General features: G+C 48.1%; 1 protein-coding gene across 1 annotated transcript in view; it reads right to left on the minus strand.

Moving 5' to 3' along the window:
- Window positions 1-11,536, minus strand: part of LOC133047604 (band 4.1-like protein 3) — a 226,070-nt gene extending 214,534 nt beyond the window's left edge. The window contains exon 1 of the mRNA XM_061130904.1: window positions 11,259-11,536. The gene's annotated coding sequence lies outside the window, so the exon portion shown is untranslated. The remainder of the gene's footprint in view (window positions 1-11,258) is intronic.
- Between the last annotated feature and the right edge of the window lie 4,671 nt (window positions 11,537-16,207).

Genomic DNA, 16,207 nt, shown 5'->3' on the forward strand with positions numbered 1-16,207 from the left:
TTTATTTGGCTGCGCCGAGTCTTGGTTGCAGCATGTGGGATCTAGTTATCTGACCGGGGATTGAACCTAGTCTCCCTGCATTGGGAGCACCGAATCTTAGCCACTGGACCACCAGGGAAGTCCCTGTCATTGCTTTTTTGAGGCAAGGACTGGGGCAATATTTAGAAGCAATGGGCAGAGAAAGAAGAAGAGCATATTTCTTTGACTAATTTTCTGTGAACACAATGCAGCTTGCTTTATTGCATCCATGACACCCAGCAATCACTTTCATCCAACACAGTGAAGTATAATGCGAGGAAACGGTTACTTTCCTTGTTTTGTTTTTTCTATTTTTCAACTGCATTTCTCAATCTTGTTAAAATTATACTTTTGGTCAGAGGAATAATTTTATGGGTCAGACACTTTTCCCAAATCTTCTCATTTCCAGGCAGTAAGTGAACCACACTCCCATAGAAAGTCACCAGTGGCTCAGCCCAGCTGTTCTTTTATTTATTTGGCTGTGCCGGGTCTTTAGTTGCGGCATGCAGGATCTAGTTCCCTGGGCAAGCATGGAACCTGGGCCCCCTGCACTGGGAGCAAGGAGTCTTATTCACTGGACCACCAGGGAAGTCCCAGCCCAGCTGCTCTTTGAAGCTTCAAACAGCTCACCGCTAGAGCCATTTGCTACACTCCAGCCCTGCCCAATGGACCTTGACTTCCCACTAGACTAAAAGCTGGCCAGATGTAACCAACACCCCCTTTCCTGAGGCCAAATGGAGTCTAGGAGAAAGCATTCTGAAAGATGTGCTATACTTTAGCCTCTGATGATCACTCCAATAGATTTTAGTGAAAACCACACAGATAACTAATCTTCCCAGGCTTTGTAAAGATTACTTAGAATATCTTTGAGACCATCCAAATCTAGGAGGAGAGGTGAAAGGAGAGGAAAATAAAATGAAATTCTGGGTAATGTGGTTAAAGAAAGTGTTGAGCCAGTTCCGAAAAATAGGACATCGTCATCAGACTAATGAGATCAATTAGCCAGAGAACAAAACTATACTACCTCTGATTCTAATAATAATACTATTATTGTTACTAAAGAATTGTTTAGTATTTGGTTTTGCTTCCTTTGTAGTTTATTTTACTGAAGCATCGTTAATTTACAATGTTGTGTTAATTTCTACTATACAGTGAATTTAGTAATTTTGTATAGCAGACCCTTGCAAAGTGATATTTTCACTTCCTTGGGCCAAAATTATGTTTCAATAATGCTGACGTGTAAAATCGATCATGAAGTTTATGTGATGCTATCAGGTTTAGAAAACAAAAGGTTTTTAATCTATGATGATGTTTTCAGATTGTAGATTTGAAAGCTGGAGCAGCTGTAACTCCATCCTAAAGATGAATAAACAGTCATCCAGGGAAATTAAATGCTGATAAACCCACAATCTGGAAAATTACATCACTGTTTATTTTTCATGAAACACAGTTATCTCCTAACTGTATCTAGGGGGTGGACAAAGCTACACTTAAGACAAAATACTATGTGAAATAACCTGAAAGATAAGTGTATACTCGTATATTGAAGGTATAAGACATACATCAAAACATCATGATATTTTTCACTGAGTCAAAAGATTTGACATCTGGGTTGCACATACACTTCAGCAGCATTACTCATTGTTGAATTACCTAATTCACTTTCATCTTTAATGTTTTCCCAAGAAAGCAAATGACTAAGAATAGCACCAGTTACTCATCCTTTATAAATATAAAGTAGATAATGTTGAAATATGATAATATTCCCCAAGATTCATAAAATTTATGAAGGAAAGTATCTAAGCCACCCAACCTTTGAAGAATGAGATATCTACGTTTTAGATTCTGTTATTCCAGCATCTAATCATAGGAGAAAATGTTAGGGGCCTCCTAGGAAAGAACCCAGATCAAAGCGGAAGAGATTCAAGGTCCAAGGTCAGCAAGGAGTGTGGTGCAAGGTGGAAAAGCTTCCTGGTTGCCCATCTAACTTTCTGCCCTTTTGTGCCATCAAGCTTACTCCACCCACAGCCAAAGTAAGCCCTCTATTTCTAATTTCCTATATGACTCTTCTACACAAATTTCTTCCATGGGTCTCCATTGCCTATTTGATAAACTCCAAGATTTCTCAGATGGTGCAGTGATAAAGAATTGGCCTGTCAGTGCAGATGTATAAGATGTGGGTTTGATTCTTGGGTTAAGAAAATTCCCTGGAGTAGGAAATGGCAACCCATTCCAGCATTCTTGCCTGGAGAATCCCATGGACAGAGGAGCCTGGTGGGCTACACTCCATGGATCGCAATGAGTCGGATGCGACTGAGCGAGTGTGCGTGTGCGCACGCATGCACACACACACACACAATTTCATAAGCTTACAAGCTTGGTATCCTTGTTCACACATTTACTATGTGCCAGGGATATTTTATGAAACCATGAAACCTGTAACTGGCTTGGAGTGTGATACAGAGTAGGCCTGGCTCCCTCTGTCTGGGTCCTGAGTGAAAGAGCCACTTCACCTCAGTCACAGAATCCGCCAAGAGGCACTGTTGTGTGCTGGTGTCTCCAAGACAAAGGGCTGAACGCTGGACCTCACGGGGCCATGAGGATAATACTACCAGCTGAGTAGTGATCCAATCACTACTAGCTTTCATGGAAACTGTGGGCTTTCCTGGTGGCTCAGATGGTAAAGAATCTGCCTGCAATGCAGGAGACCCAGGTTTGATCCCTGGGTTGGGAAGATATCCTGGAGAAGGGAATGGCAACCTATTCCAGTATTCTTGCTTGGAGAATCCCATGGACAGAGGAGCCTGGCAGGGCTACAGTCCATGGGGTCACTAAGAGTCGGACACGACTGAATGACTGACACTTTCACTTCACTTTTTTAGTGAACCTGTACTCAATCCAGACTTTGGGAAAGCTGGGGAGCATGTCACCTGCTGGCCACCTCTCTATTGGGTTCAAGTCAGGGTGGGTTTAACAGCATCCTTGGGTGCATCTGTCAAATGTCATCATTTGACATCATGGTGGCCTGAATAAAAGCAAGTGTAAATGGTGGAGTGCAGGCAGCCCAGAAGAATTTGGTTTCACAAGCCGGGGAGTGATCCCCAGGGATTCCTAAGGTCAGTAGGCGAAATCTGACTCTATTCAGAACTAACATGATTGCAGGTGGCGATAGAGTGAGTCACATTACGGTTATTAAGCTCTTTGGCCTGGGAAACATGGCTTACTTGTGCATCCACTGTAAACTGAACTGCTTTTTCAAGAAGCAGATCAGCTTTGCCCAGTTGAGAAAAGAAGGTGAGCAGTTTTACCTAATTATCTTGGTTATTACATGATCAGTGTGGATCACTTCAAGATCAAAAAGTCTAAATGAATTTGTCATGGATTGTTTTAGTGCAGAGACAAATGTCTATGACATTATTTTTCCAACATGAATGATGCAGAGGAGGTAGATCTACAAAATAATTATTTCTATTTGATCTTAAAATGCAGAGACATTTTGCAGTAGAATCGGCAAGTTTATCTTCCTAACTGAATTGTACTTTGGTTAAAAAAAAATTTTATGGTGAAAAGTGCCAAAAAGAAATCACATTTGTTTTAAAAAGTATTTTCTTTTTCCATTTGCAGATGCAAACTATTATATATAGAATGGATAAACAACAGGGTATATAGCACAGTGAACTATATTCAATATCCTGAGACAAACCATAATGGGAAAGAATATGAAAAAGGATATATACACAAACACACACCTTTATATATGTAACTGAATCATTTTGCTGTATGGCAGAAATTAATGCAACAGTATAAATCAATTATACTTCAATAAAACCTAAAAAACAAATATTTGCTTGTATTTGAATTAGTTCTTGTGAATCTTCCACAATGGACTTTTATATTGAGGAGGTTATAGAGTTGAAGAGATTTGTATGGCAAAATGCTGATTTTTTTTTTTAAACTATCAGAGTAGTAATTAAAATACTGTGTCTCTGAGATGCCATTCAGTATTTTTGTTGTTGTTGTTTCTGTGATGTAGGAACACTATCATTTCTATTAGCCAGTTTGGACAGTGTCCTAGATAGGAATCAAACATGTGGCTAAATGTTCTCACACACTGGATGACCAACATCTTTTCTATTTTGTAATGTATGTATGCAAACTGTATAAACACCATGTGTTAAAGTCTATATAGCACAGACATAATAGCTCTTGATCACTTAGATCATCCAGTTGCTCAGATTTCAGAAGAGGTTTGAGAGTATAATTCAAACATCACTTAATAAAGTGTCTCATTCCTGACTATTCAAAACCTCAGCACCTGATCGTGCCCTGTTTTTTCCCTACTGGTTCATTCCTCGTGTGCAATGGGCTGTTTATAACTATTTGATGAGGATGGATTTATCCTCTCAGGTTTGAAAGCTTGTATATTTAAGACTGTTTGGAAGCATTTCTGTTCCTGGAACTTGCAAACTAGCAAGCTTTTTATAATAACTTGTTTTTCCACCTGTCCTCAAACATATTGTATACACAGGAGGATCGGCCTAGTCTTTTCATTCTTCTCCACCAGAAACATTCAAACAACTACCCATGCTAATGAACACATGCATGATTATAGATTTTGATAATATAGTATGTATATCTTGTAAAGCAAGGAGCCATGAGAGGAATCAGATGAAAAGCTTCCTAAAAGGAATTCTAGATCAGACATTCCTGAGTCCCAGACCAAGAATCTTTCCTCTTTCTGGTTGCATCCAGCATTTACAGGCATCTTGCCCAGAATATCTGTTTCCTTTCATCCCAATCACTGTCAGCTTGGCTTTCCCACACTCCAGCCTGCTTTGGAAAGCTCTGTCCAACTCACATGACTAGAAGCTGATTTCCACAATGAAGAATGTCAATAATGCTACAGGTTCCTCCGGCTGCCAAAGCTTGAGTTACTCATGTAACTAGACCAAAAGGAGGTCGAGGGTGGTTTGTGAACCCTCCAGATAATTGCCTCTTTTCCACTTTGTCTGCAAAGACCTGATAAAGGCTCTTCTTCCTCCTGCTGTCTTGACCTGGGTTTCAAGCATCCTTCTTTCACTGTCTTTCCCAGACTTCAGGACACAATCAATCATTCAGTGAAAAGTGATGGAGCCTCCACTCTGGAGGGTGATGAAGACAAAGATGAATAAGTTCTCAATCAACAGGAACATACCACAGAATAAAAACGTGATATTTGCGTGAGGAAGAAGCATAGATCTGCTGAAGGGGAAGGGAGACCTTCTGAGAATGATCAGGGAAAACTTCAGAAGGGAGGTGGTGTTTGAGTTAGACCTTGAAAAACCAGTGGGATTTCAAGATGAAAATACAGAGGGGGCGGATCTCAGTTGAACGAAATAGATGAGCAAAGGATGTGGACACAAAACCTAAAGATGTACATTCAAAGCAGGGACAGGGATTTTCCTCATGGTCCAGTGGTTAAGACTCTGCCTACAATGCAGGGGATGTGGGTTTGGTCCCTGGCCAGAGAACTAAGGCGCCACATACCAAGGTGTGCAACCAAAAAAAAAAAAGAACAGGGATAGGTGTAATGGGTTTCCTGCGGGGGGCCAGTGGGAGGTCACACTGAGTGTTTGACACAGGGTTGTGAACCAGATTGAAAGAGCTGAGCACTTGTCCTTCAGGAAATAGGAGAGACTTGAGGTTTGGAGCCAGGTGGCAATGTCATAAAAATTGTCCAATCAAAGGACTGAGTGGGAAGCCCAGGTTAGGGGGTGGGATGAGAGTAGGCTGGGATGACGACACAACAGTCCAGGCAGGAAGAGACAATGGGAGTCACAACATGAATACTGGCATTTCTGTGTATCTACAGGGGAGCTACATGAGAAGAGGAAGGCGAAGAAAATGAAGACCAGGCTTCCTGCCTGGAGATTGAGGGCACACACCCTGGTATAAGGGAGAGAAGCATGGAACAGATTAATGAAAGATTGAGATCCATTGAGTCCAAGCGACTGTGGATCAGCAGGGTAAAAATATCTACCTGGCAGCTGAAAATGTGAGTGAAAATCAGTTGCTCAGTCGTGTCCAACTCTTTGCAACCCCATGAGCTATCTAGTCCATGGAATTCTCCAGGCCAGAATACTGGAGTGGGTAGCCATTGCCTTCTCCAGGGGATCGTCCCAACCCAGGGATCAAACCCAGGTCTCCTGCATTGCAGGCAGATTCTTTACCAGCTGAGCCAGCAGGGAAGCCCAAGAATACTGGAGTGGGTAGCCTATCCCTTCTCCAGGGGAATCTTCCTGACCCAGGAATCAAAGTGGGGTCTCCTGTATGGAAGGCGGATTCTTTACCAACTGAGCTATGGGGGAAGCTACTTGGCAGCTGAAAATGTGACTGGACTTCTGAAGGAGGCTGAAGAGAACAACCTGGTGATCATTCATCTAGTCAGCCTACATTTCTGGCCTAGCAAACCAGAAGCTTGTTGCCAGGGCAGCTAACCTAGAAGCGAGACCAGATGTGAGGGGTTTACATGGTACTGATTCCTCATCAGGAAGCATCCTTATCCCCGTTTTCCTGATGGAGATGCTGTGGCTCAGAGACCTTACATAACAACATACTGGAGCGGCAGCGAGGGCTCTGATTTCCACCTCCTGCCCTTGCTTTCCCACCGAGATGGGACAGCTCTCCTCCTCCTTCTGGTCCCAAGTCCCCAGGCACCAAGTACTACCAGGCGCTCCTGCGCCCATTCATATCTTTCCTCCCGTTCTGATCTGGGTTCATTCCACTTGACTGAAACCCTCTTAATTGGCCCTGATTATATGCAGTGCCATTCCCTATCACATCACGGCTCTTAACCTAGTTAGCCGCTCACTCTCTGCTACTGAGGATTCCAAGATACTGTACTAGCTGTGGTGTCCTGAATTCTGTCCAGCATCCCAACAGGATAGGAGCCCTGGTATTAGCTTTGGGCCCTGTGACCCGTGGCCCTGCAGAACACAGGTGGTCCATCTAGCAGACCTGCTTTCTACATCATGTCATCAGGACACCAAAAGCTGCCCCAAAAAAGCCTCACGTGCTACTCATGTAGCATTAAAATACAATGATCTTCTTCCCCGCAGCAATCTGGTGGTCACTTTGATTTCTCCATCACTGTTTCAATGACTCCCTGGCAAAATGATAAATCAGAAACTGTATAACAGCCATTGATGTTTCCTCCATCTTTACTGTGAAGATCATGGTTCAATAGCTTTCAGCATCTCCAGCCCCTTCAGCAGCTCTCCAGGGAAAGTCCTGTTTTCTTACTAATTGTGGGTCTTGCTATTCCTGGTTAACCGGTTCTGATTGGAAAATTCTAGGTTCTATGTGCTCGCTCTCACCGGCACCTTCCCAGCATCTCTGATAACGCAGGAGCCATAAACGGATTCTCACCGCCATGGCAGGTGAAAATGATTACTCTCCTTTCAGACCAGGAAGTGGCTGCCCAGAATGGACCATGACTCATCCCGCTCCCTGGATCTTTTTAATGAACTATTCACCACCAACCGCTCTGACTTCAAGTCCTACACAAATCATTCCCTGCTTGAGTTTTTGCTCCCCTTCCCCGTTTTTTAATTTTCAGAGATAGCACGTTAATATTCAGTGTGCTGTGAGGGGAGCTGGCAACGCGGGGTGAGGTGTAGCATGAAGAATCTTAGGCTTCAAGAAGAGAAGAGAGGAAGGGTAGGCGTGGAGGAGAGAGAAGGCCTGAGTGTTACAGCTCAGGAGATGGCTCTGGAAGAAATAGACAGGCAGGCTATCTTCAAAAAAGTTGTTTTTTAAATATATAATTAATTTTTTTCTTTTTTTGCCACACTGCACAGCATGTGGGATCTTAGTTCCTTGATGGGGGGTGGAACCAGGGCACCCTCTATTGGAAGGTAGAGTGTCAACCACTGGACTGCCAGCAAAGTACTGAGAAAGTTCTTGTTAGTCTGTTTATATACTCCTCTTCCTCCTTCAAATCCAAACCACAGGACCGTCCTCAGTCATGTGCTCCTTGCTGCTGTCACTCAAAGCACTGAGATCTCTTAACTTTCCCATATGTCTACACAGCAGGACCAAAATCACGTTTCCTTTTCGGCCTTCCAACCAGCATGTGAGGGCAGAGGCCCTGTCCTCTTCAACCTTGAGCTCCCAACATTTGAATAATGAGCTTATCTAGAGTGGACTGAACCTTTGTGAAAGTAGTGAGGTCTCCATTTCTGGAGGTATTTAATCTGAGACTGTTACAGAGGGGCTTTAAACACGCAACAGTCATTCTGTTATTTCTAGATTTCCTAACATCCTAAGTGGGCTTCGCCAGTGTCTCAGCGGTAAAGAATCCATCTGCCAATGCAAGAAACGTAGGAGACCCGGGTTTGGTCCCTGCCTGGGTCAGGAAGATCCCCTGGAGAAGGAAATGGCAACACACTCCAGTATTCTTGCCTGGGAAATCCCATGGACAGACGAGCCTGTCGGGCTACGGTCCATAGGATTGCAAAAGAGTCAGACTAAACAACAGCAACATCCTAAGCGCATTCTCATAAGTGATTTCATCAATCACAAGTGGTTTTCAAAAAATGTAACTAAACTACGCACAATAGGCCTCAAAATGACTGTAAAACTTGGTTTAAGATTCAGATTTTTAATAATGATTGATCCTCGAAATTATTAAATTTTTTTTTCAGGCTAACATTTTAAATTATAAGCACCAGTCTATATGTGTTTATTGAACACATACTATATTCCCCGCCCTGGAGAAAAAAGAATCAAACAAAGCCCTGCCCTCAACAACTTACACCACAGGCAGGAGGAAACCTCCCTTGAGGGGACTTAGACATCATAGCGTAGTTATACAATTTTGGTTTTACAGCCCTGCTCCTCGGAACTGAGAATGTTCCCTGAGGTTACTGCAGTTCTAAGGAGCCCATTAAAAAGCCCTCCTTGGAAACTACTGTTACAGGCAAGGATTTTAACCCCTTGGTGTCATGAAGTCTCTGAACGTATGTAATTGATCCAGGAGGGAATGCCTGTGGCAGATAAGAGAAGGCCTGCAAGGTCATTTCCAAACCAGCGTGAACTGACCGCTTCCCTGCTGTAAGTGAAGTGTTGGTGCACCCTGCCCACCTCCATCTGAGGACAATTCCAGTCTGGGAAGGACGAACCTCGCCCGGCCCTCCAGGAACTATCATTAGCAGAAATGAATCCAGACCAGATTAGAGTCTGTTTCTAATCAAATGGAGTTTAGATTTAAGCCGGAATTAAAATTGGGATTTACAGCCCTTTCCACTTTCATTCATTTTGTGCTTTCTAGCCCCTTCCCCGCCCAGTCTTAATCCAGTGCACTTGGCAGGGGATTACACAGGAGTTGACCACGAGCCGGGACTGGGGGCGCGGGAGACTGGAGCCTTCGGTCCCCTAGGAGAGGCGGCCAGGGCCGGGAGCCCGACCTCTGGCCCGGGCCAGCCTCGCCTTGCCTCGGGAATCTTTGGCGTTTCACCGCGCTACCCGCGTTCTCTCTTTCCGCGTCTTTGGGCGCCGCCCTCGCTCCCGCGAGGATTTCGCCTCCAGCATCTCCGGCTTTCCCTGCGCAGAAGCTTCACTTCTGCAGAATGAAAAGCGAAAGCCGCGGCCGGCGGGCGGAGTTGGGGGCCGAATGCGCCGCGTGGCTACTGCTTGGGATCCGCAGCGGCCGCGAGGGCGATCCCCACCCGGCGCCGAACCCGACCTCAACTTCAGCGCTAGTGGGGCGTCCCCGGAGCCCACCGCAGCCCGGATGCGCCCCCCCACCGACACACACCGGCGCCGAGCCCCCCTGTACCCGCGGCCCCCGGAGCCCTCCACAGCTGGTCCCCAGCCTCCCCCACCGCCCGCGCAGCGCGCCCCCCGCCGGCCGGTTCCTCCGCCTCCGACCCGGTCGCGCCAAAGGCAGTTCGGCGGCTCAGCTACCCCAACTTTGGCTTCCCGAGGGACACGACACCCTCAGCAAAGCGCGGAATCACCTCCGCCGGCCTCTTCCGAGATCCCTACACCCGGGCGAGGGGCATTCCTCTGGATTTTGGAAACCTTCCCCATTCGCCCCGGGAGAAACTGGATCTCCGTCCGCAACCTCTGGGCAGATGATAGCCACCCCCGGACGCGCCTAGGTGAAGTGGGGGTGGGGGCGGGCAGCTGGAGCCGGAGGAGAAGAGTCAGCAGCGCTGAGTTGCTGGATGCAGCTGCATGCTGCTGGCGAAGACCGGTGGTGGGGCCCTGCGTCTCCGCTGGGCAGGGGGAGCCGGCCCCTGCACCTCTGCCTCACGGAGGAACACACACACACGCTCACGGCCGCCAGCACCCCCACGCCAGATCCCGGACACGGAGGTCAGAGCCACTGTCCCAATTCACAGCAGGGTCTGAAACGCCCAGATGGAGGCAGATGCTCTAGCCTCTTCTCCGAGGTTTCCAACATCCCTGGAGGCCCCCCAATTTCCCAGAGCGAGCGAGGATCTGGCTACAGAGTTTCCGCTCCCTGGGCCAGAGGTTCAAACTGCAGGAGGGGCGGGTGGTATGGACAGAGGGAGCACTACAGAGCGTGCCCGCGCCACCTCCGCCCTCGGCTCGGAGAACCGGCCTGCCCCATTCGCCTCCAGCGCGCGGCTGGGAGGTCGGAGCCGAGGAGCGGGACCCCGGGGCGCTCCAACTCGGGCGAGGGCAGGGAGGGGAGTGACGGCAACAACCCCTCAGCGCGCCGGCGAAGGCACGGATCTCCGAATTGGCTGCGCCGCGGACGCGGAGGGGTGGAGGCGAGACGGGCGGAGGAGTTGCGGGGCCGGGAGGGATAACATCCTTCGGAGCCCGGGTCTCTCAGAGACTGAAGGTTCGTGCGCTCGCCGGACCCGCGCGCTCACTCCCGGGGTTCGCAGAGGCGCCGCGCCCGGCTCCCGCTGCGGCTCCCGAACGGCGCGCACGGGGGCGATCCCGGCCCGCGGCAAGCAGGGTGCCCGCCCTCCTACCACCGCTGAGCCCCTCTCCGTCCATCCCTCGCCGCAGGTGCCCAACCGGGAGTCTCTGCGCATTCCAGGTGGTTCCGGGCAAGCAGCCCCCGGCCGGGCCAGCCTCGCCCCCTGCCTCGCCTTCTCCCTCCTCGACCTCGAGCCAAGGGCAGGCGCCCGCGCCGCGGCCCCTGCGCACCGCGCGAGCCAGCGTCCCGGCCTGCGCCCGGCTGGGAAGAGGGATGGGATAGGGGAAGGAAAGGCGCTCACCTGTGTCACCGGGAGTGTCCCTCTCCGGCCCCTCCCGGAGCCTGTTCGCCGCTCCCCGGCACAACCTTCCTCGAAGAAAAAAAGTAGAGAAGGGCAGAGAGGTAGGGCTGCTCAGGGGTCCCTGCGCAGCGGCTTTTTCCTACGGATTCTCCCGCGTTCGATCTCCGGCTCGGTGGCGGGAAAGGGCTCTCGGAGGCCGGAAGGGGCCGCCAGACCCGGGCCCTCTCGCGGCGGCGGCGGTGGCACCTCCAAGTTGCCACCTGCAGCGCGCGCCGGGCGCCTGCGACAGCCCGCGCCCCTCTGCCCGCGCCGACCCGCCCTCCGAGGCCGCTGATTGGCTGCTCCCCGCGCCTGGGCGGTCCCCGCGCTCGGCCCCGCCCCGCTCCGTCCGCGAGCTGCGTTCGCCGGGCTGGGTTCCTGCCCAGCAGCCCCGGGCTTTATAGCCCGCGAGTGCTGAGAGCTGCTTGGGCTTTGGCAAGGAGGGAAGGATCGGGCACACACACGCGCAATTTTGTGTCGGCCGGGGATTGGAGAAGAGAGAGAGGGTGTGACACAAACCCTTCGCGCGCCTGAAGGGGACCTGGTAACTCGGCTCCTTTTGCTGGTATTAAATCTGTGCAGTTTCTGAAAAGAGTTCAAGTCACGGCAGAAGCGGCGGGGATGCGAGTCCTTAAGTGTTCGGAGGCTTATTTACGCTTAAGCTTCACACGAGTGCACACGAAGCGCTAAAATACGACGATAAGTCCTGGGATCCGAGTCTTTTCTCACCCAACCTGCACCACCGACGCAGAGCACCTCGGGCTCCAGCGACCCCCTAGCCACTCACCCCTACCGGTGCCCACCGAGCCCCCAGGCCTGAGGGAAGGCCCAGCGCGTCAGCCACGTGCTTGCTTGATTCTGCATCCAGGCAGAGAACACTCACGCCCGTGCATGCACAAGGCCTGCGTTTTGCACAACCGGGCCTTTTAAGTAAACAGAGGGCGCCTGATCTTTCTTTTCCCTCCCACTGCCTCCCTAGAGCCTGGAACAGGAGTTTCCTGGGCCATCGCCCAGGCATTCATGCGCACCCTTCCCTCTGTCGCTTAGTACCTCCTGAAGTCGCGCTTTCTAGACAACTCCTTGGGTAAAGTCTACCGGAGGAGAAAAGCATATAAAAGGATGAAAATCCCACTCTAGGAAGTGATCCAGTCAACCAGAAACGTCTCCCTCCCTGATACACCTACGGGAGCGAGGTACAGTGCCAACTCCCGTTTAATAACATTTCAAAATGAACTTCCCAAATCGCACATTTTATAGTCCATCAGGGACATATCTCTGTTTTGTGAGCGCAGGTGTGCCACTCTTAAGCATGACAAGAGTGCACACGCGGTCCTGTCTAGCTGTGCTTTCTAGACTCCTCAATAGGGGGAGGGGGAGGAAAGAGGCTTCACTAAAGAAAGTCAGGGGACAGTTGTCACCAGTCAAGGAGACTCTCGCTGTCCTCTTGTTGCTAAGTGACTTGGGATGCTGCTTCATAGCCCCAGTTCCTTGCATTTTAAGGCAGATTTTGTTTCATGAGATCCTCACACCTTGGGTTCACTTTGGAAAATGATAGCCACTTTTTCCCCCCTCCTGGCAGTCAAGTGCTAACCTTTACTTCTCAAGGAGAGGCAAGTCTGTCCTTATCCATCTTCTTAAAACTTGAAACCCAAGGAGACTAGGGTGGTGCAATTCAGAGGCAAAACATTCTAGAGGAGGTCTTTTCATATTCCAGGTTAAGTGCTTGCTAAATCCACTACACTTTGACCTGAACAAGCTGAAACTGAGGGTTGAATGAGGGTGTGGCTTGGCTCAAGCTTGAGTGCAGCTGAATTCAGTACCAGAAGGAGTACCTGATTAGAGGTGGAAGTGGAGGTGGGGATGGGGGACATGCCTCTTGTCGAATATTAGTCCACCCAGGCATCTGATGTGTTGACAGCCAGGCCAGGCACAACTGGCTTTTCCTTAATAGCAGGGAAGGAGCTAAAGACTCAAGTGGCTGAGAAAGCGAGGAGAGATAAAATTGGAGCACCTGTGAATAGTGAGAAATCAATGGATGCTCTTTGGTCCACTGAACATACCAGTGGCTCAAGATTCGGAAGGAGGAGGTGTGAGAGAGTTCTTGGGACTTAGAATGGCTTATGGAGCAGACAGACACTCCAGGTTCCATTTTTCCTGTGTGCTGTGTTTGATTTGCAAGTGAGACAGGTTGTTAAAGTCTCATTCTGTTCATCTGTGTAAAGGGGTTCCGGGGGTCCTGTCTGATGGAGCCGTAGGAAGGATTCACTGAGATAGAGCAGTCTATAATGCTGGGCACAATGTCTGCTTGTGGAAAGATGGAAGCATGCAGTGAATAGTAGCTATTATTGTAAATAGAGTTTAAAAAGAGCTTAAAGGTTACCTAAGACCTCTTTTATTTGCTTTTGATAGAGTATTTCTGACAACTGCTTGTGTTTTCCCTGTGATGAGAAACTGACTAGCCCCTGTTCACGCCCTCGTTTTTACTTGAAGATGAAATGTGAAACAGTACACTTCTTTTTTTTTTTACTGGTTGGTTCTGGTTCTGTTCCGCCCCTTGGCGGTCATAGAAATGTCTGAGCCCTGTGTCACGAGAGAGCCCTCCAGACTGTTTGAGACGAATAACAGATCCCCTGTGTGACTTCTTTCGTCCAGACGAAAGTGCCCTGGGCTTCCAGCCTTTCCTCATATGACCTGGGTTCACAATCTTTCACCATTTCTTACCCTCCAAATTGCCTCTGACCTCCTTATAAAAGAAAGCAGTGCTCCACCCCATCTACCAGCAAAATACCTTCCCCAAGGTGCTGCAATTAGCGTGGGTGGCACTTTTGTATCCGTTTTGAATGGGACAGTGGCACTTGATACCTGAAAAATCCTTTTCATGTGTTACTGCTCATGCAGAACTTAGGGGCTTCTAGTGTCATTGGAGCTTCCCAGGTGGTGCTAGTGGTAAAGAACTCGCCTGCCAACGCAAAAGACAAGAGACATAAGACACACAGGTTCCATCCCTGGATCTGGGCGATCCCCTGGAGAAGGGCATGGCAACCCACTCCAGTATTCTTGCCTAGAGAATCACCATGGACAGAGGAGCCTGGTGGGCTTCAGTCCATGGGGTCACAAAGAGCCAGACAGGACTGAAGGGACTTAGCGCAGCACAGTGTATCATTCAATATTTCCTTCCTGTAAAAGGGTGGGATTAGGCCCAGGGACCAAGGAAGTCACTTTTTAATGATTTGAAACAATTTCAAACTTAGAACAGTAAGGAAAATAGTACAAAGAACTCAGTAAGTCCTTCTGTCCTCATTTTCTGAATTGTGGCCACATCACATTGACCTCTCCCTTTCTCTCCAGATGGGTAGATACTCATGATCAATATTCTTTGTCTGGATCATTTAAGAGCAAGTGTAGACACGATGTCCCATTATCCTTAAACACTCCAGGATATATTTCTCCCAAACTAGAATTCTCTCCCACATAAATACAATACGGCCAATCCATAGAATCCCTTCAGATTTCCCAACTTGCAGCAAAATGTTTCATTTTCATTTTTGGTCCTGAATCCAATCTAGGCTCGCACATTTCCTGAAAGTGACACATCCGGTTCTTTTCCTTTCATCTGCTACAGTTCTTCCATCTTTCATGCCCTTGATGGCTTTGAAAATGACATGCCTTTTATTCTGTAGATTTCAGAGACCTCAACTTGGATCCATCTGATGTTTCTTCATGTTTGACCCAGGTCGTGCATTTTTGTTGGGTGCATCAAAGAAATGCTACTCTGCTCTAGACAGTTCACTTAGAAGCATCCCATCATTGTGATAATAACCTTGATCACCTGGGTTGTCAGACACTGGAATCCTCCAGTGTGAAGTCAGCATTCTGTCCTGTAATTGACAAGTATAGGGACATACTCCTAGGCTATATCAATTGTCTGTTTCTCACTGAAACTTCACTCAACCAGTCTTAAGAGGCATTGATAACTCTGGCCTGAATCAGTTACTGCTATGATGGTTGCCAAATGACTGTCCCCCATTTGCATCATTCCTTTTTTTCAATTGTGTATTAGCATTCTGTGAAAACAATAGTTCCCTTCCCTGCATTTATCTATTTATGGCAGTATAGACTCATGAATTCCTATTCCAGCCCACAGATCATATTATTACTTTCGTTATTTATTTTGATGCTCAAACATCCAGATTTGGCCAGAGTGTGTCTCTTCAAGCTGGCTCTTCGGTCCCTCTGCCCACGCCTCTGTGCTTCTCACTTTCTGGCACATCAAGATGGCGCATTTTGTACTTTCCCTGCCCCAGTCCTGGGATCAGTGAGCTCTTCGAGGAGCCCTGGTTCCTTTTCATAGAGGGTGGCATTTAGGAACGAGATCTGGGCACCCAAATGCTCACTGCTACTAGCATGTCCTAACCTCTAGGCTCTCTCAGTGGGGCGAGCAAGGAAGTAAGTGACAAATGTTCACACACAAGCAGACACACACATTTATGTCTATTGCTACGTGTGTGTATATCTATGCATCTATTTTTCTATCAAGCCATTTATATGTATATACCTATGAAAACATATAGAAGTAAATCCATCTCTGTATTTATCTAGAGACATAAATAGCACATCAGTACTCCCACTTCTGCCTCAAACATTCAGGGTTCACTCTAACCCACCCTCTTTATTTATAAATCTTTTCTCTAACAGAGAGTTACCTGACTCTCATTACCCTCAGAATATTGACTTATTTTCCTGACTCGCCTTGTGTAACCATCTTTTTGAAAAAATTTTGGCTGCGTGGTGCAGCACATGAGATCTTAGTTCCCCCAAGCAGGGATTGAATCCATGCCCCCTGAAGTGGAAGCATGTAGTCTAAACCGCTGGACCACCAGGGAAGTCCCATTGTGTAAGCATCTTCTGAC

Source organism: Dama dama, chromosome 27 (assembly GCF_033118175.1).
Source record: "Dama dama isolate Ldn47 chromosome 27, ASM3311817v1, whole genome shotgun sequence".
NCBI lineage: Eukaryota > Metazoa > Chordata > Mammalia > Artiodactyla > Cervidae > Dama > Dama dama.